The sequence below is a fragment of the Calliphora vicina genome, chromosome 1 (assembly GCF_958450345.1).
Source record: "Calliphora vicina chromosome 1, idCalVici1.1, whole genome shotgun sequence".
NCBI classification, from domain to species: Eukaryota; Metazoa; Arthropoda; class Insecta; order Diptera; family Calliphoridae; genus Calliphora; species Calliphora vicina.
Window position 1 is genome coordinate 78560191 of NC_088780.1, and position 22438 is coordinate 78582628.

Below are 22438 nucleotides of genomic sequence, written 5' to 3' on the forward strand. Positions count from 1 at the left end.
CTTCACTCCAAAAAAACCTTGGAATGGGGTGGTTTTTTTTTATGTTTCGATTAATTTTTTCTTACTTTTTATAATAAACTAACCTTTATTAAAGTAAAAATGCAATTATTTTGATTTTAAACTTATACACAAAAATAGTTAAGAGAAGTTTCTAATAACCATATTGAAATGAAACCAAAAGCAAATGATTTAGTTCAGCGCTAGATTTTTTTTACACGCATTTGAAGTTAGTGATTTTGGAACGCTGCACAGTGGTATGAGAATAAAAAAAGAGGGAAATAAATCTGTAACTTCTAAACCCTTACGCCGATTTGAATGAAATTTTTAGGATCATTTTAAAAATTGAATATACCCGAGGTGTCCTACTTTGGGAACCCCTGGTCCCGCTCCTGGTGGGATAATGAGGTCCAAATTCAAATACTTTTTTGAAAAATATGACAAAAATTGCTTTATAATTAGTTTTTGCAAAGATAAAAAATTTTCAAATTTAAATTTTTCTATTGAAAATGGAAAAATAAAAACAAATTTTGAAATTTTAATCAGGAATCCCGCAATTCCCCAAAAAGTATTGAAAAATCCCAAAAATGGGATTTTTGTGTCTATATTATGCAGATCGAAACTCTTTTACAAAACAATTAAGAACATATTGGGCCATCTAAAATGGTTTACTATATTTCAATACCGATTATGCGATTTGAGAATTTTTGCCCTCCTAAGGTTAAGTTAAGAGTTAATTGATAGCTAAGACAAGGTTTTTTGTAGTGCTCGACGAGGAGATTCTATACATGTATTTTATTATTCTTTTAAATCAGAGAGCAAACGAAGAAATAGTATTGTATTAAATATTTAACATACCGAGGTGTCCTATTTTGGAAACCCTGCCCGCTCCCTTAGTAAGCCCATGAGGTCCTAATTCAAGACTTTAGTTCGACATCACTTATTCTTTTCGCATGTCAAATTTCATTAAAATCGCACCAACCAATCAAAAATGGATTCCCCGACCCCAAAAATAGTAAGATACTACAACTTTCCGGGATAATAAAAATAAATAGGCATTGTTTAATCAAATTTTTAATGATTTTTTCTTATTAGCCAGCGTTCCAAAATCACTACTTTCAAATGCGTGTAAAAAAATCTAGCGCTGAACTAAAAAAAAGCCTTGAGGGTTTTGTTATGGAAAACGTAAGCTTTCATTTGCTTTTAGTTTCAACCCATTCCGATACGAAAAGTTCGATTTTGTGTCACAGTGTTTGTAGTTCTGTGTGTCTGGGACCCACACAGAATTGTAAATAATCTACACAGAAAGAAAAAAGCACTTCTAAATTTAAGTTTATTTTACTCAAATTTAGCCAGAATTGTACTTAAAAATTTAAGTACGATTCATTCTCATTTGTACTTAGAATAAGTATAAACGGGATTGATTACAAAAATCAAGCGGAAATTTTCTTAAAACAAGAACGAAATTCTTGAATTACATAAGTAAGAAAATCTTGTTTTAAGTACAAGTGAGAAGTAAATCAAGTAGTTAATTCTTAAACTTCAAATTAAGAGTAAGATAACTTGAAATAAGAAACAAATTCTTATATTGATCCATAATCAGCGTTGCCACTCATAAAATATTTTTCCTACCAAATTTCTAATTAAAAACTACCAAAACCTACCAAATTTATAATATTTGAGAAATGCTATATGGATTCGTTTCAAAATTAATAGTTAACTTAAAATTATATTATTGCTGCTATAAAATTACCCACACAGAGAAACCAAATTCGTGATGGCAACCGAATTTGTTGCCAATCGCATGATTATACCTTAGTAACCGAATTTTACAGTTGTGGGTAAAAAATTTTAGAAGGAGTAACAAAAATTTGGTTATTTCAACCGAATTTCTTCTTTATTAACTGACTTTCTGTTGAAAGAACCGAAAAATTCTATGTGTGCAACCGAATCAATTGATTGGCAACAAATTCGGTTGCTACTACGAATCTGTTTCTCTGTGCAGAGGAAGAAAGTTATTTAATAACATTACAATCATAAATATGTTAAAATCGTTCAGTTTTCGAGATTTTATTTTTGTGTCGATTTAACGATGTCCTTCCGTACGTCTGTCTGGCTGGTTGTCCATGTATTTCACATAGCCCCCATATAAATGTCCTCCAGAAATAAGACATTATCCGTCATAAATGCTTGATTTATATAGATATTAGGGAATTCAATTAATCGGGTTTCTGGTTTAATCGGTTAATCGAGCAAATAATTAATCGAGGTTTAGATTTAATCGGTTAATAATCGGTTAATTTAAAATTATTCGATTAACCGAATAATTTATATTTTCATTTCAAATTGAAAATACAGCAACGAATTTTGTTTACAAAAACATACAAAATGGCAAATAAGGTATTTGAGATCATTTTTGTAAACATATCGCCTATTTGCTGCAACAACATCATTACTCAAAATCCGTGTTTATTGAACTGAATACAAAATATGCGCTGTTCTATAATCTTTCATATAGTTTTATCAGTTTTCAAAAAAATAAATTATTTTTTGTGTGAGGGTGTTTTTTTGTTGTAAACATTGTAAAAATTCATGTTTTCTCGTATATTTGATAAGTAAAAATATGGGTTAAATACAGGTTACCCCCAGTAACACGAAGTCTGGTTATGTTTTAACTAATAGTTATACTGACAGTTTTCATATAAAAATAATTTTAACCGGCAGTATAACTATTAGTTAAGGCATAACCAGACTTCGTGTTAATGGGGGTTAGAAAGATATTAAAATCTCCTATTTAAATTTCTGAAATCGCATGACTTGTTGAAAATTTATTTAAGAAATAGTAAAATGTCATAAAATATTCAAAGATGTTTTTCTCGAAACGACTTTTTTTGATGTGTGAGCGATGTGTGAGTTTTTTATAGTTTTAGTGAGATCTTCTGAAATAATCTTTTATAAAAAGAATATAATTTAAACGATTTTTTTCTTTAGATTTAATAAAACTTTTCTTGGAAAAAACTCTCTCTCTGATTGTATATTTTGGATTGTTTTAGATATTGATTAATTTAATAGTTTCGTTCAGTTATGATAAAAGACTCATTTCAAAAAAAAGTTTCGTCTATACATGTAAATACAAACAAAGTTTCAAATACATGTAAATTAAATATGTCAGTTGTTATACATACTCACTAAACATGTTTATTGGATGTTCAAAAAATATCTAATTTTAATTTGAAATTTGTATTTGAATTCAAATGGAGAAATAAATACAAAAAAAAAATTTAAAGTGCAAAAACAAGGAATTTCGGTTAATCGGTTAATCGACACAAATTAATCGGTTTATTTGTTATTTGAAAATCGGCAATTTCAAATTATTCGAACAGTTAACCGTCCAAAATTAATCGGTTAACCGATTAACGGTTAATCGATTGAATACCCTAATAGATATTAAATAACGTTTTTACAAATAAATTGCACCTAAAAATTCAATTCATAATTGACCATAGCTCCCTTATAAGTCCCGCTTCCGAAAATTACTTAAACGAGCATAAAACTCCTAAAAGTGTTGGTATCCCCAAAAAATTCAACACAAATAAGTTTCATATAGAAATAAATTACGCGTCCTAATTTCCATAATTGGACATTTAAAGTGTCAGATGAAACTGAAATATTGAATAATAACACATATTATTAGAAAATAAAAGTTTTGAGAGCCCTTTGGCATTTTTTGAACTCAACACTACTAAATAAATACACCTTTACCTGACTAAACTAACAGCCACATGCATAAACATTTACAAAAGGTTTATAAACCAATTATTGGAAAATTTTCATAAAGTTGTATTCATAAACGATTGATAGCTTAAAATACCTTTGATAAACAATTTTTAAATGTACAAATTTTAAAGTAGGTTCGACCCTACTATAAACCTACTTTAAGGAATTCTTTTTGCTTTTTATCTTAAAAAAGAGGATTTTAAAGATAAATTTGGAATAATGGATGATATTATTGCAATTGCTAAACACAATTTCCACTCCGCTGGCGATTAAGTTCCATTTTAATAGTATATGATTTTGTTTGATATTCCTCCGGCAGTGAATAACATGAGGTTCACAAGTGACTTTGATTAGCATTTTTGTCATTTACTTTTAACCTGCAACGCACAAATTTGTTAACAAACACTTTAGCTTTATAAACCTTTAATAAAAGTATTGTATTCATAAACGTTTGATAAAGGCACAATAACTAATGTACTGTTTTTTGTCTAAGCTGGCAATGCTTCTCAGTTATTTCCCCTTTTTCGTTGTTAGTGTTGCTTGTCATTAGGATAAAATATTCGTTAATTCTCTTTTTTTTCATTGTTTGTTTTTAGTAATAATACATTTTTGATGATAAAAACTAATTTTTAGAGAAAATAATCTATATTTGATTCCTGTAAATTTATATTACGCTAAAATGTATTAATATATAAACGTTTTTATATATTTTATTACAATTATTATTAAAAGTATTCGAATGACGAATATTCTGTGATAAAATAAACATCACTGTTTTATAATTTGTTTTATTAATTTATTTTTATTGACATTTTGTTAAATTTTAACAAAATTTAATGGATTTCTATGTGGAAACACATTAATTTAATTCCGGAGTTGGTTATTAGATTGTGTGGACCTTCTTCAACAATGTTTACACATTGTATTATTACATGGCGTTACACGTTAATAGAAAATTACTAAAATGTCTATAAAACTCACTTGCGAACCTCATGAAGCTCACTGCCGGAGGAATATGAAACAAAATCATATATTATTAAAGTGTGATTTATTCCCCGGCGGAGTTAAAATTATGTTTAGCAATTGCAATAGTATCGTATATTATTGCAAATTTATAAACAATTACCTTTAAAATTCGCTTTTTTCCAGATAAGATGGAAAAATAATACCTTAAAGTAGGTTTAAAGTAGTGTCGAACCTACAATAAATATTTCAAATTTATGAATGGTTTATAACAGACTTATAACACTATTAAACGTTTATGAATACTGTTTTTCGATTTTTTTCTTATTAACGACTTATAAAGCTGTTTTAAGTTATTGTGAATTAGACCGTTATTATTTTGGCTTAACATAAGTAGTTTTTTCGTTATTATTTTAATTATTTTGTTCTTAAATATCGTAGCCTACCAAAATACGACAAATATCGGAACAACCAACCAAACTACCAGAAGTCAATTTGTTAACTTGAAACTACCAATTTTGGTCCAATTGGACCAAAGCGGCAACGCTGTCCATAATAGAAAAAGAGCGGTATAAAATTTACTCTCTGAGCTGTTCTCAAAGTAATTTTCTACTCGCGCTGTCGGTTAATTACATGAATAAACAAGCAATTCCATCAGTCTGTGTTGTGCGTTCCGTGTTGTTCTGTATTGTTTTCGGTCTTTTGTGTTGTGTGAAAAAAATATGAGTGAGGCAGAAGTGGTTCCGGACAAAGAAGACACCATCCTTCTCCAGCTTCTCCAGGATTTTCATCAGCCCAGTGTATATGGGTATTTAAAAGGTAACGGCTATATGCATAAAAAAACCTTATTGTAGATTTAAAACACAATTTTGTTAACGAACACTTTAGTTTTAAAAACCATTTATAAATGAATTGTATTCATAAAAGTTTGATAAAGGTACAATAACTAATGTACTGATTTTTGTCTAAGCTGGCAATGCTTCTCATTTATTTCCCCTTTTTTGTTGTTAGTGTTGCTTTCAGTTAGGATAAAATATTCGTTAATTTTCTTTTTTTCATTAATTGGTTTTAGTAATAATACATTTTTGAAGATAATAACTAATTTTTAGATAAAAAATGTATATCTGATTCTAGTAAATTTATATTAAGCTAAAATGTATTAATGTACAAACTTTTTTATATAGTTTATTTCAATTATTATTAAAAGTATTCAATGACGAATATTCTGTGATAAAATAAACATCACTATTTTATAATTTGTTTTATTAATTTATTTTTATTGGCATTTTGTTAAATTTTAACAAAATTTAATGAATTTCTATGTGGAAACACATTGTTTTAATTCCGGAGTGGGTATATTAGATTCTGTGGACCTTCTTCCACAATGTTTACACATTTTATTACTCTATGGCGTTGCAGGTTAAAAGTAAATGACAAAAATGCCAATCAAACTCACTTGTGAACCTCATATAGTTCACTGCCGGAGGAATATCAAACAAAATCATATACTATTAAAATGGAACTTAATCGCCAGCGGAGTGGAAATTGTGTTTAGCAATTGCAATAATATCATCCATTATTCCAAATTTATCTTTAAAATCCTCTTTTTTAAGATAAAAAGCAAAAAGAATTCCTTAAAGTAGGTTTATAGTAGGGTCGAACCTACTTTTAAATTTGTACATTTAAAAATTGTTTATCAAAGGTATTTTAAGCTATCAATCGTTTATGAATACAACTTTATGAAAATTTTCCAATAATTGGTTTATAAACCTTTTGTAAATGTTTATGCATATGGCTGTAAGTCTATAATTTATTTATTATTGTGATTTATTTTTAAATAATACAGTTATTCTATTTATAAAACATAATACAGCAAGTCAATCGAAAACTTTGGATAAGTTTCTTTTTACATGTTTTCTTTTGGCTTACTATATTATGTTTTATAAATAGACTTGAATTTGCAACAAATTCTTTAAAAACAAAATAACGGTACAACGTGGTATGTACGTACAAATTTTTTCAATAAGAAATATTTTTTCATTTTTACCAACACACACATACATACATATGTAGTTGCGCATATCGTTTAGAAACAGGTTTTTTAAGACGCAAACAACAAAATTTGCACTTGTAAACAAATAATACAAGCATTTTGTTCTTAGTTTAAGAATTCTCGTGCTTGATGTTTGTGTGTCTATAACATAGACTCTATATTATAGGCACACAAACCCCTATATATGTATTTACATGTGCACAATTTGTTGTTAGCGTGTTGTGTGTATTAGTATAAATAACTGCGTTTTGTACATGAACTGATGGTATTTTTGTACCACAAATGAAAAATATGTTTCTTATTGAAAAATACAAGTACAGTCACTCAGAAAAAATATAAAAATAACTATACGATATTAATGATTTATCCTCATATTAATAAATAATTTTTATACCCTTCAGCTTCGTGAGAAGGGTATATATAAGTTTGTCATTCCGTTTGTAATTTCTACATTTTTCATTTCCGACCCTATAAAGTATATATATTCTGGATCCTTATAGATAGCGGAGTCGATTAAGCCATGTCCGTCTGTCTGTCTGTCTGTCTGTCTGTCTGTCTGTCTGTCTGTCTGTCCGTCTGTCTGTCTGTCTGTCTGTTGAAATCAGTTTTCTGAAGACCCCAGATATCTTCGGGATCCAAATCTTCAATAATTCGGTCAGACATGCTTTCGAGAATTTTGCTATTTAAAATCAGCAAAATCGGTCCACAAATGGCTGAGATATGAGGAAAAAACCAAGACAACCTCTATTTTTGACCTATTTTTTACCTATATCTGGATTACTAAGACATTAATATAGACAATATGGATATCTAATGATAGATATTTCAAAGACATTTGCAACGACGTATATAAGACCATAGTAAGTTGGACCTACAATGGGTCAAAATCGGGAAAAAAATTTTGAACCCGAATTTTTTTAAAAAAAAAAAAAAAAATTGAAAAAACAAAAAAAAAAATTTTAAAATTTAAAAAAAAAAAAAATTTAAATTTAAAAAAAAAAAAATTTTAAAATTTAAAAAAAAAAAATTTTAAATTTAAAAAAAAAAAATAATTAAATTTAAAATAACAATCGAAAAATTTTTTTTTTCAAAAAATTCTAAAAACAACTGGAAAAAAAATTAAATTTTGTTTACCTAAAAATATTTAAAATTTTGAAGTATAATTTGGTGAAGGGTATATAAGATTCGGCACAGCCGAATATAGCACTCTTACTTGTTAAATTTATCAAAGGTTTATAAAACGAATTTTGTATGGAATTATTGTTTTATAATCCTTTGAAAATTGTTTATGAATATGGGGGTAAATCTTTAATATCGTATAGTTAATATTATAAATGAATTTATAAATAATTTTCATATTATATCATTTGTTTGTACATTTTTAGCTTCTCAGGTAACATACAACAGCTTGCAATGGTGAAAACATTAAAGAAGCAATACCTCCTCTTGGTCTTCGAATCGAATTTAGGAAGAAGCTTTTAAGTGGACAACATTCAGGTAAGAATTTAATAATACAGATTTTTGCAAATATAATTTAACAAATCTTAATCTTATTCTATAGTTTGGCGTCGATGACGACACAATTTCTGTTGAATCCAAAGTTGACAACTGGCTAATTGAAGAAGATGACTTCCGTGGCAAACGAGTTTTAAGCAAGGTAATACTATTGTTAAATTGTATATTTCTTTTTTTATACCCTTCAGCTTCGTGAGAAGGGTATATATAAGTTTGTCATTCCGTTTGTAATTTCTACATTTTTCATTTCCGACCCTATAAAGTATATATATTCTGGATCCTTATAGATAGCGGAGTCGATTAAGCCATGTCCGCCTGTCTGTCTGTCTGTCTGTCTGTCTGTCTGTCTGTCTGTCTGTCCGTCTGTCTGTCTGTTGAAATCAATTTTCTGAAGGCCCCAGATATCTCCGGGATCCAAATCTTCAACAATTCTGTCAGACATACTTTCGAGAATTTTGCTATTTAAAATCAGCAAAATCCGTCCATAAATAACGGAGATATGAGCAAAAATCCGAGACAACCTCTGAAAATTTCATCAAAAAACACAATGTATTGCATGCTTTGACAAAAAAACAACAAAACGTATGCTTGGATGTGCAAGCTTTGTGTATTTTGTTTTTTTTTGTGTTTTGTTTCTTTTGGCGTTGTTGTTGTTTTTTATACAACTAAAGTTTAGTTTGGTTGTGTGTTGGTTTTTTTGACAAAAAAACAACAAATCGTATGTTTGAATGTGCATGATTTGCGTATTTTGTTTCTTTTGGCGTTGTTGTTGTTTTTTATACAATTAAACGTATGTTTGGATGTGTGTTGGTTTCATTGCCTTGCGTATTTTGTTTTTGTTTTTTCTTTTGGTGTTTTGTTTCGTTTGGCGTTGTTGTTGTTTTTTGTGTTCTTGATAAATTTAGGATGCTGTATGCTGAAAGTGGGCAATGTACATACATATATACTAATTATAAAAAATAATAATGCATCCACAACAAAGGTGAAGGGTATATAAGATTCGGCATAGCCGAATATAGCACTCTTACTTGTTTTTTATCTCATATTGCCATTATTATTAAATATTAAATTTAAAAAAAAACAAGTAAGAGAGCTATATTCGGCTGTGCCGAATCTTATATACCCTTCACCAAATTATACTTTAAAATAAAAATTTTAAATATTTTTAGGTAAACAAAATTAAAATTTTTTCCAGTTGTTTTTCGAAATTGTTTTTTAAAATTTTTAGTTTTTAAGTATTGTAGGTCCAAGTTACTATGGTCTTATATACGTCGTTGCACAGGTCTTTGAAATATATATCATTAGATATCCATATTGTCTATATTAATGATTTAGTAATCCAGATATGGGTCAAAAATAGGTAAAAAATCGAGGTTGTCCTGGTTTTTTCCTTATATCTCAGCCATGTGTGGACTGATTTTCTCGATTTTAAATAGCAACCGAGCCGGAAGAATTTCGGAGATATTGATGTATCATTCGTGTATGTAAGTTATTTGGGGGCTTCAGAAAGTTGATTTCAACACACAGACGGAGAGACGGACATGGCTATATCGACTCCGCTATCTATATATACTTTGTGGGGTCGCAAATGAAAAATGTAGAAATTACAAACGGAATGACAAACTTATATATACCCTTGCCACTCATGGTGAAGGGTATAAAAATTGAGATTTATCGTATTGAATAACATAAAAGCCTTACTGACTCCATCTTTTTGTCGAATAATTAAAAATTTTTTTATTAAAATGTTGATTTTTTTAGAAAAGTTTATTATTAGAAATATTTTATTTTCCAATAAAATTTAATAAATAATGATAATACTACTGTTAATAACTTCTAATAACACTATGCGACAAATAGTGGGGTCAGTGATCGGTGCCACTCATGGTGAAGGGTATAAAAACAAAATAAAATTTATTAAAAATAAAAAATAATGTGTTTTTCTTAAATCAATCTTAGTTTGGCTTACATCAAGTACGAATTCGAGCTTAAATCAATTCTATTTTTGGATTATGTCAAGTACGAATTCGTGCTTAAATCTAGTTCAGAATTCTTGAAACAAGCTCATTTTGGGATTAATTCAATCTCGGACATTCTTAAATCAATCCGATTTTTGGATTATATCAAGTATGAATTCGAGCTTAAAACAAGTTTAGAATTCTTGAAACAAGCTCATTTTAAGATTAATTCAATCTCGGCCGTACTTAGGGAGAGCTAAACTTAAGATTTTTGGGCTTGATGAATCCGTACTTAAATCAAGTATTTTGTACTCTGTTTAAGATAATCTGTACTTACCCTACTATTGACACCGCTCCCGATTGATTTAATTACGGATTACTCATTTTTTTTCAAGTACTAAAAGGGTTACGTTTTATATTCGGTGCCGTGAAATAAGGCCATAGGTAATAAGGCCATATGGCCTTATTGCACATTGCGTTGAGAAATAAGACCATATGGCTTTATTACCACCGAGGTAGTGAAATAAAGCCATTATGGCATTATTGCATCATAGAAAATTTCAGTGTAAAATTGCCTGTTACAATTACATAAATATGTATAGTTATTTCAGCGTGACAAGCAGTGCAGCAATAAAAAAATATTTTATAATCATTTGCAAGAAAGGCTTCATTTAGCGAAGCCGCCTGCCGCGTTCTATGGAGGAGAAAATCCCTAAGAGCGGCCGCAGGCCGCCATGAAGAAAAACCTTTTTTGCGAAGACATGTAGCGTGATGAGCAACTATTCGGTATCGCAGAAAAAGGTATTTCTTCTTGGCGGCCTGCGGCCGCTCTTAGGGGTTTTCTCCTCCATAGAACGCGGCAGGCGGCTTCGCTAAATGAAGCCTTTCTTGCAAATGATTATAAAATATTTTTTTATTGCTGCACTGCCTGTCACGCTGAAATAACTATACATATTTATGTAATTGTAACAGGCAATTTTACACTGATATGGCTTTATTTCCACTTCGACCAATAATTGAATATGGCTTTATTTCACTACCTCGGTGGTAATAAAGCCATATGGTCTTATTTCTCAACGCAATGTGTAATAAGGCCATATGGTCTTATTGCCTATGGCATTATTTCACTGCACCTTTATATTCATTTATAACGCCCTCTATACTTGAATATTCTTAAAATAATGTAATTTATATACTTAGAAATTAGGGTGTACAATTCTTATCATATTTTCTTAAATTAACAATTTTGTTTATATAAATTAATACAATTTATTTTTATTTTTCATTTAGAATTCAGTTCATATTTTTTTATAAATTTAATTTAAAGTTTATTTAATTTTATTATTGTTCAAATATGGGTTTGAACAGTGTTATTTTTACTCAAAATAATTGTTTAAATCTTAATTACTTTGGAATTTTGTATGGTTATTTTTTATTAAAGTAAAAACAATAAAAAACAAGTAACAGAACTATATTCGGCTGTGCCGAATCTTATATACCCTTCACCAAAGTATACCTTAATATAAATACTAAATACATGACCTAAAGTGATGAAGGTTTGTGTAATGAAAAAAAAACAACAACAAACAAATGTATTTATAAATATATACGTCTTTACTCATGCAAAACACTTCATATACCTACTTCATATACAACATATACCAACAACAACATTCTACAATGTAGAATGTTGTTGTTGGGTGTTTGTGCTGTTTACGTATGATAGTGTTGCTCATATGTGAACTCATTATAAACAACTCTCTCTATTTTGTTAGAGAATAAGATTTAAGGCTCCATTAGTCTTTGCGTTCTGTAACGTTTCTGTTCTGTGCCGTTCTGAATGCTGTTTTATAGTTTTTCCGTAAGATCGTATCAGCTGTTTTTAAAATAATAACCAAAAAACAATCTTGGTGATTTTGTTACTATTTTTAGTGTTTTTTGTATTTAGACCTTCAACATATTATTTTGAACATTTTTATAAATACATACATATATTTTTGGTTAATGATTTAATTTAAACTAATTTTTTTACATACATTAAAATAAATTTATTTTTTTTATTAAATTTCAATGTTTTTTTTGAAAATATTATATTTTTTATTCTTTTTTAATAAAAAATATTTCCCTTTCAATAATGTTGGCACCACTGCTTTCATATTGTTGGCATTTTTGTGTATATATGATATCAGCTGTTTTAGCTGTCACTTAACGTTGCGGACAAAATTCTGTTTTCAACAGATTCATCCGCAACAGAACGGCAACGTTACAGAAAAACTAACGACATACACAACTTTCCCTATGCTAAAAACAAAACAGCTGATTCGGAACGGAACGGAACGTACAAACTAACTAGGCCTTTACAAAGAAACAAAATAGAATTGGTGAATATACTCAATGTGTAGTACACACATCTACATACATATATACACACAACTAAACTTTTGTTTGCTTTTTATTATGCTATTATATATGTACATGATTTCATGAAACACTAACAAGAATTTCGGAGATATTGATGTATCAATCATGTTTGTAAGTTATTTAGGGTATTTGGAAAGTTGATTTCAAAACACAGACGGACATGGCTATATCGACTCCGCTATCAATAACGATCCAGAATATATATACTTTATGGGGTCGCAAATGAAAAATGTAGAAATTACAAACGGAATGACAAACTTATATATACCCTTGCCCCTCATGGTGAAGGGTATAATTAAAGTGGCACCACTGAATTATAAATCAGCTGTTTACTTTGTCTTGAATGTGTTTAACGCATTAAGCCTAGTACTCTGTTCATATTTGCGAAAAATTATGGTTTTTTCATGCGAAAAATTTTACATGCTGTTTGACAGCATGCTGTTGGTTTTAATTTCGTGCGAAAGAATTGCTGCGTATGTTATTTCGTGTGGAAAAATAAGGTTGCCAGATTTATTTCACATGTTTTCCACAATAAAAACAGAGTACTGCTTTTGCGAAATTATTTCGCATATATTTCATTCCAAATATTTTATATGTAGTTTGAAATTTTGAACAGAGTACCTAGCTTTTCTCAAACATAAAACATACTAAAATAACAGATAAAATTCGATGTTATCACTTCGAGAATGATTCTTATAAAGAAACCTTAAAGTAAAATTATTTTAAAATTGCTATAATTTGGTTTCATACATAGGCATTCGAATTGATTCAAGAAATATAGAAATCAAGCCATTTCTATTTATTTATTTCTATCAATTAAAAATATTCAAATATGTATATAATTACATTATTTCAAGGCTGGCAACCGAAACGAATAACGGTATCGGTAAGGGTATTTAAATTATATCGGTATCGGTATACCGGAATAAAACAAATATATCGGTATTTATACCGATATTACAATTAAATGTAGGCTAGTCAGGCGTACTTTTTTCAGTCAATGTACTGTTATCTGCACAACCCCTAAAAAGTACGCTAAAGTACTTTTGTTTTCCTTTTGTACTTTTATTTGTACTTCTTTTCTCTTTTTAGCACCTTTAGTAACATTTTTATCAATGCAGAATGAACCACATAGTTTGAGAAGTAAAAAATCGCCAGTCGTGACGACTTTTGTTCTTTATATTAATCAATCGTCAGTCGCCAGAATGTGATCAATCTGTCAATCAAAACAAAACTGTTTTTCATATTTCGAAAAACTTTCTGTTTTTAATCTTAACTCGACCGTATCATTTCATGAACTAGTATTAACGCCATTAAATCATTTTCTATCAAAAACATTTTCATGAATCAATTGTTTGATGAATTCGTTAATTGAAGTTGAAGAAAAATAGAATTTTTAATTTTGGATAATTTGAAGATGATTTTAATAAAAACACAAATATACATACTTTTTTTACTAATTGTACTGCTTTTTTTTCTTTGAGGACAGTAGACGCTCGCTAATTAGACCAGCTTTGTTTTTGAGGCAATTCTAATTTCTGAATTATTGTAATTTTCAGAGTTCGGAAATAAACAAATCGAAACGTTTGCTATCGTTTTGTTCTGTTCTTTGCAGTGAGTAAAACAAAAACCAAACATAAACAATGAGAATGATTGTCCCATTTTGTTTTGTATTGTTTTTGCTCATGAGCGCAAACTGTACATTAATATAAACGTACGCAGCTAGAAAAGAAAAGATTAAGAACAATATTGAAACATTTTGATAAAAAACGTTTAACAAACGTTTGGTAATTGATTTACTCATTATAATAGAGAACACAGTACAAAAAAAAAACAAAAGGAATAAAAAATACGTTTCTCTATCTGTTTTGTACTCAAATGTTTTTGTCTTTGTCACTTGAAAAGTTTTTGTTTTGTTTTTGCTCATGTACAATACAATATAAAAATTTTGATTTGTTTTGTACATTTTGCAAACGTTTGCGAAATGTTTTGTTTGTTTTCATACTCTGGTAATTTCTGGATGTTTTTTTTTTAATAAAAATTGAGTAAATTTAATTCCAAAAACTAAAATAAAACACTTTTTAATTTTTTTTAATTCAATTTTATTTGATAAAAACAAGAAAACAAAACGCAACAATTCAGTCCTATACATTAAATGTATTTTTATAAATTAAATTAAAAAAACATAACAATTCAGTCCAAAAAACTAAAATATTTTACATATTGTTACGAAATTCAAATATAACGATTTTAACGGCTGATTTAAAGTTGCATAATGCTTTCAAATAGCAGTGCCTCTCAAACTGTAACATATCTGTGGGCATTATTAACATTGAATAAAAGCTTTGAGTTGATCATAAGTATGGCAACGCTGAATGTTTGCTGCGACTCTTATATTCGAATTCGAAATATACGAGTTTTGACAGTTAATGAACATTGAGCAATGAGTTCAGTTTATCAGATTCGCTATTGGAATAAACATCAATTTAGTGCCTTAAAGTGTGCTGTATTTTCAAGTGAATTCGTGTACATTATAAATACACTCTTTATTTCTGCGAATTTATAAACGTGTATAAAAAACACTGAGTGACTATTTAATTCTGTTGTTGTACATTTGAAATAAATTAAGAGTTGTTACAATTTTTAAACTACTAAACGGCTTTTATTTGCAATCAAAAGTATCCGGTTTATTTAAAGGAAATAAACCAACATTTTGAAAAGGTTAAAACGTAACAATTGGTGTCAGAAGTGGGATTGCAAAATAATAAGCATGAAGTTTGAAGAACTAAAAGTTGAACAACTCAAGAAAGAATTGAGTAGGTTGGAGATACCAACAGCAGGTAACAAAGCAGAATTGCAGAAGAGGCTGATAAATGAATTTAATCTTCGTGATATTGACATCGGAGCTTATGAATTCGAGTATAAAGAAGAAATTGAAGTTTCTACACGTGCAACAACAAGCAGCATGGATTTAAGCACAATTTTTGCTGCTATGATGGAAAATTTGAAGGAAGTTAAAGCTAAAGTTCAGGAAAATTCTAGAGAAGTTCAAGAAACTTCTAAAATCAACAACGAGAAGCTGTTAGCTGAAGTTCAAGAAACTTCTAAAATCAACAACGAGAAGCTGTTAATTGAAGTTTAAGAAACATCTAGAGTCAACAATGAGAAACGTGCTGAGGTTAAAGCTGAAGTCAAAGAAACTATCAAACACTTAGCTGAAATGGAAACAGCAGAGTGGATGTCATTGAAAAAAGGTGTCTGAATGGTGTCGATCAAAAACTGCATGACCTAGAAATAAAGATTAATAATCTTCAGTGCCTAGATGGACCGGTGCGAATTATTCCAGAAGCATCTAGTAGAATAAAGGCTCCTAGTTTTGATGGCAGCACACCATTTAATGTTTTCAAGTTCCAGTTTGATACAGTTGCAAAGAGAAATGTATGGAATAATGAAGAAAAAAGCTATAGAATTGATTTTGGCCTTAAAAGGAAACGCAGCAATAGTTCTTGAAAGCGTACCAGTAAGTAACACAAATAGCTATGATGACATAATGGATGCTCTACAACGTAAGTATGGTGGAGAACACATGAAAGAAATATTCCGAATGGAATTGCGTGGTAGAGTGGAAAAACCTAATGATACGCTACAAGACTTTGCAGCAGAAATCGAACGTTTGATGCAGCATACATATCCAAACGAAACCCATCCGTTATTGAATCATTTCAAGGTTGAGATATTTGTGAATGGGCTTCGTGACCCTGATGTAAAACATGCGGCTTATGCTACGCGAAAGTCAACATTTGCGGAAACCGTTTCATTTGCGTTGGCACAAGAAACAGCGAAATTAATGTCTAAGCCGCAAATATGCAAGGTGCGAAATGTCGAGGTTGTTGCTGATAATGAGAGAGGTATAGTCTACGATTTAAGAAAGGTGTTGGAGGCATTTAGAGAGAGACAAGGTAAAGCCAAGATCAAATGCTATAACTGCGGGAAAGCCGGTCATATTCAGCGAAACTGCAAAGCACCGAGAAAATGAACCAGATCTGTTTCGCCACCAAGAAATGAGCAGCAGGCGATTGATCGTTCATCACAAGAGTCACCTTTAAACTAAAACGAGCTAGTACTACGGGGCCAGAACTAGCTCCCACCACTGAGGGCCCCACAATCTCCATATCGGTAATGCAGCAGAAAAATAGCAATCTTACGGCTAGTGGATACATCGACGGCCAGAATGGCCGTCGATCATCAGAAACTGCCACCACAGTCAGAAACGTTGGTGTGGGCTCGTATGGAGGGAGATTGGGAGGACAACAGTTTGTGGGTAGTAGAACTAATTGAAATAAAAAGTGATCTTATAACAGCAAAAGCCCTGCAACAACAGAATAATTCCTGTAAGAGTGCTTAACCTGTCCAGCTCTGAAAAAGTCGTTAAGCTAAATCAATGATGTTCACGCCATACAACAATTGTTCAAAAAATTTACACACATTTGTTACGCTCTTTTAAAAACTCTTGTTCATTCATCGTTTAGCAAGCGATGTAAACACATGCGACGGGCTATCGTAATTTTTTTTCAGAAATTTGTTAAGCATTGTTGTTGGTTGTTTTTGAACGAAGCATAGCAAACACACGCTTTTCAATTACAATTGAACACAAAACAACAAAGTCAGAAATAAATAAAAAATTTTAGAGAATTTCGGCCGTATAATGTGTATTCTTTTATTTCCATAAAATTTAAATTACATTAATTTAATAAATTGGTTATATCTGGCAAAAATTCTAAATCTAAACATTCTTTATTTTGTTCTTATTTTAAGTGTTTGACATTATGTTTGCTGGGTAGCTCTCTCACCAATACATCTTCATTTTTATTTTTGAACATCACTGAGCTAAATTCCGAAATAGGTCGATGCACTTCAGCAGAGGCAGTAATCAATTGCGAGAAAAACCCGGAACCTGCCAATAAATCCACCAAGGAACACGAGCTACTAGCGGAATATGTGGGGAAATGGGTAGGAGGATTAGCGCCGCCCGATAGAAATAAGGCCAAGCTGCTTCTGAAGAAACATACCTCGGTCTTCGCTTAAAAAAGTCTAAGCCAAAGTAGAACGGCAATTGTAAAGCATCAAATAAATATTGGCGAAGCGAGGCCCATAAAGCAGGTTATAGAAAGCTGAACGACGTTACCAAGAAAGACAGCTACCCGCTACCAAGAATTGATGACACCCTGGACACATTAGCTGGAACAAAATGGTTCTCCACATTGGACTTGCAAAGTGGTATTGGCAGGTAGAGATTGCAAAAAAAAGACAAAAAGAAAACTGCGTTTAGTGCTAGTGATGGATTATGGCAGTTTAATGTGATGGCCTTTGGACTCTGCAATGCTCCAGCCACATTCGAGCGTTCAATGGAACATGTGTTGAAAGGACTTCACTGGAAGACATGCTTGGTGTACCTCGATGACATAATTGTCATGGGGAAGTCTTTCGATGAACACTTGAAAAACCTCGAAGAAGTCCTTAAACGAATAGCTGCGTTTGGACTAAAACTTAGCGTAAAGAAATGTGCATTGTTCCAGAAAGAAGTTAAGTATTTAGGGCATCGCGTAACAGCAGACGGCATATCAACAGATGAGGATAAAATACGAGCCGTAAAGGACTGGCCTCGTCCGAAAAATCTTCACGAATTGCGCAGTTTTCTAGGCCTTTGCACGTACTACCGAATTTTGCCAGTGTTGCCGCAAGCCTACATGGGCTAACGCAGAAGTCGCGAGCGTTCCTGTGGAGTGAATCTCAAGAACAGGCATTCCTTCAGTTAAAGGAATTGTTGTGTACAGCACCAATTTTGGCATATCCCATCCCAGGGGCGAAGTTTGTGCTAGATAGCGATGCGAGTGGATACGGAAGAGGCGGTGAGCTTTCGCAGGTAGCAGTGGTGGTCATCTTGGTGTGACAAAATCCTTAGAAAAACTAAAACAACGTTTTTATTGGGTGGGTTGTCAGTAGGCTTGCCAGTTTTGAAATTGTGAAAAATCGTACATCGAAGTTAAAAAAGCAGTACAATTGAGCAAAAAGAAGTACAGTTGTTTATTTTCAAAATTTATTTAATTCAATAAAAAAACTAACAAAAAATAGTTCAAAACAGTAACAATGACGAACATAAAAAAGAGATCATAACTATTTGTATTTAATATAGAAAAAATAACTTAAAATCTAGACTAAATTTATCTGAATAAAAACTCAAAAACAAATTTTCATTGTTTAATACATCAAAATTAATTTAAAAAATATAATTTTAATGGTATACTTTGATATAAGTACATACATACATATTAGGCCTGGTCGATTTGTATGGACGATCAAAAAGTAAAAAATCGTATAGCAGAAACGCAATCTACGGAAAATTCTAAGAAAGTTTCCCCAAGAAACCATAGGTCTAAAATCAAATCCTATCTTGCGCATTTCGTCTTTTATCCAACAAAAAAACTATTAAAAAAAATATAAATACTGAAATACAGGGACATAACTGTTATAACCAATACTGGAAAAAATCCTGAAATAATTGTTTATCAAGAATTTTTGAAAAATGGTATCTGAATAACAGTTAAAAATAACCAATATTATTTTGGTCTTTGGTAACCATTATAAACGATTCTTATTTCCTTTGGTCTTCAATAACCATTATGAAAGATTTTTATTTTTTTTGGTCTTCAATAACCATTATAAAATATTTTTATTTTTTAGGTCTTTGATAACTATTATTAAAGGTTTTTATTTTTTTGGTCTTCCGTAAATATTATGAGTACCAACAAAGTTTTTTGGTCGCATGGACCTGGTTTTCTTGTAATTTAAAATAGACAGAGAAAAATAAATTGTTCCAGAATTTCATAAGAATCAAGAATATTTATGATTATAAACAGTTTTCTTTTAAAATGTGCAATATGTGATAGCTATGACTAATTATGGACCAATCGGCATAAAATTAAGTGACATGTCTTCTGTATATATGAAAGTTATTTGTGCTAAATTTTATTTGAATACCAACATTTTTAAGAAATCTATACTCGTTAAAATGCTTTTCGGAAGTGGGCCTTGTATGGGAGCTATGACTAATTATGGACCAATCGTCACAAAATTTAGTAGTGAGAGTTCGGCTTATATAAAACTTATTTGTGCTGAATTTGGTTTGGATATCTATATAACTAAGATATTTAGGAGGGATTATCTATTTTCAGATAGGACAATCGTTTGGGGGCTAGGAGAAATAATAGACCGATTTTAACCAAATTCAATAGACTTCGTCCTTGGGGCACTATACGCTATATCACTATGGTGGTGTAGGGTATAAATATTTGTAATGGCTGTGTCTATCGAAGACCAAAAAAATAAAATTTTTTTATAATGGTTATCAAAGACCAAAAAAATAAAAATCATTCATAATGGTTATTGAAGACCAAAAAAATAAAAATCTTTCATAATGGTTATCAGAGACCGAAATAAATAAAAATCTTTCATTATGATTATTGAAGACCAAAAAAAATAAAAATCTTTCATAATGGTTATCAAAGACCTAAAAAAATTAAAATTTTTCATAATGGTTATCATAGACTAAAATTTTTTTGAGTTATTTTTAATTGTTATTACGGGACCTATTTTTTTGCAGTTATTTTTTCTATAACCAATTGCTTATTTAAAAAAAAATAACAGTTATTTCGGGTCCCTGCTGAAATATCATTGGATAAAAGACGAAATGAGCAGGATAGGATTTGATTTTAGACCTATGGTCTCTTGGGGAAAATTTCTTAGAATTTTCCGTAGAATGCGTTTCTGCTATACGATTTTACGTGAAATCGACCCACCCTAATACATATATATATTTTTAATTTTTGAAAATTATTGACTTTAAAATTTACTGTTACATTTCAATAAATTATAAATATTTATCATTTTTTTGTATTTGATTAACAATTTCATTTTTACCTTTTTCGGTTTTTAAAAAATTTAAAAACTCAGTACAACTGTATTCAAAGTTTGTTTTTATTATTAACTCGCTTTCCAAATTAAACATTAAACTAAAAATTCGTTCACTGGCTGCATTAGAATGAGGAATTGAAAAGATGAAGCAACAAATCTTTTCAAAATTATGAAATATTCCACTATTTAAGAATTCTTTCCATTTTTCTTCTGCAGATTTTTCTTTTTCAATGTTTTCAGTAAATGTTTTTAATGATATAAAGTCGGCAAAAAGTTGATCTAAATCAATATTTTCGATTGAAAATAAAGTAATTATTTCCACAAATTCATGAAAAGAAATGTTTGAATTAAGATAGAAAATTTAAAGTTTTTCAAACTTATTATTTTCTAAATTGAAACGACCTTTTATATAAGTACTTATATTCGATAAAAACTCCTCTGCGCATTTTTTAAAAAGAAAAATCTCTTGCTGATTATTGCAAATGCCACATATACGTTCGGCTAAAAACCCATAGAATTTTTCATCCTGCTGTTGTTCAAATTTGTCGTTTAACTGACATGTTTACCTCTATAAAATTATGTTGAAAGTACAAAAAGGTAAAAAAAAGTACAAAAAGAAGTACAGATACTAAAAAGAAGTACATTTGCGTACTTCTTTAGGGGTTATGCAGTTAAAAGTTCTAGTGGTTATGGATTATTTCAGCAAATGGCCAGGTATATGCAATACCCAATCAGGAAGCTAAAACGTTTATAAGCGTATTTGTGAACAACTGGGTGTGTCGCTATGGTGTTCCACTGGAGTTGCACTCGGATCAGGGTAGAAATTTTGAATCCGCTATATTTAAGGAAATGTGCGATTTATACGGAATAAGAAAAACCAGAACAACTCCACTGCATCCTCAATCTGATGGCATGGTCGAAAGATTCAATCGCACTCTGGAGGAATATATAAGAAAAGTGATCAGTGCACACCAGAAGGACTGGGATGAACACATACCAAAATTTCTATTGGCATACAGATCAGCTGTTCATGACTCAACCTCTCGAACACCTGCAAAAATTGTCTTCGGGACAGAACTCAAGTTGCCAGGTGATTTAGAATTCGGTATTAAGCCCTCATCAAATAATGAAAACACTTCCCAAGAGCAAGATGACCTTAACGAACTTCACGAATTCGTACGCAGACAAATAAAAATGACCACCGACAAAATGAAAGCCAGATACGATCGAGCAGCGAATTCTGAGGGATTTAATGAAGGCCAACTTGTACTGCTGTATAACCCACAACGTAAGAAAGGACTGTCTCCCAAACCCATTGGGATGGACCATACATGGTGATTAAGAAATTAAAGGACGTGGTGTACAGAATACAGAAACAAAAGAGCCCGAGATCTAAAATGAAGGTCGTACATCTAGAACGACTAGCTGCATATGGGAGAAGTGAATCTATATCTAACTACTAATGGCTGAGATATAAGGAAAAAACCAGGACAACGTCATTAATATAGACAATATGGATATCTAATGATAGATATTTCAAAAGCCTTTGCAACGACGTATATAAGACCTACGTAAGACGTAAGTTGGACCTACAATGGGTCAAAATCGGAAAAAATGTTTTGTAACCCGAATTTTTTTTCACCAAAAGTTTTTTTTCGCTAAATATTGAAAAAAAAATTAAAAAGCAAAAAAAAAAATTTTAATTTAAAAAAACAATTGAACAAAATTTTTTTCCAAGAAATGAAAAAAAACAACTTTGTAAAATAAATTTTGATTACCTAAA

General features: G+C 30.5%; 1 protein-coding gene across 1 annotated transcript in view; it reads right to left on the minus strand.

The window, feature by feature from the left end:
* LOC135963218 (uncharacterized) overlaps positions 1 to 22438 on the minus strand; it is a 286912-nt gene that overhangs the window by 25298 nt on the left and 239176 nt on the right.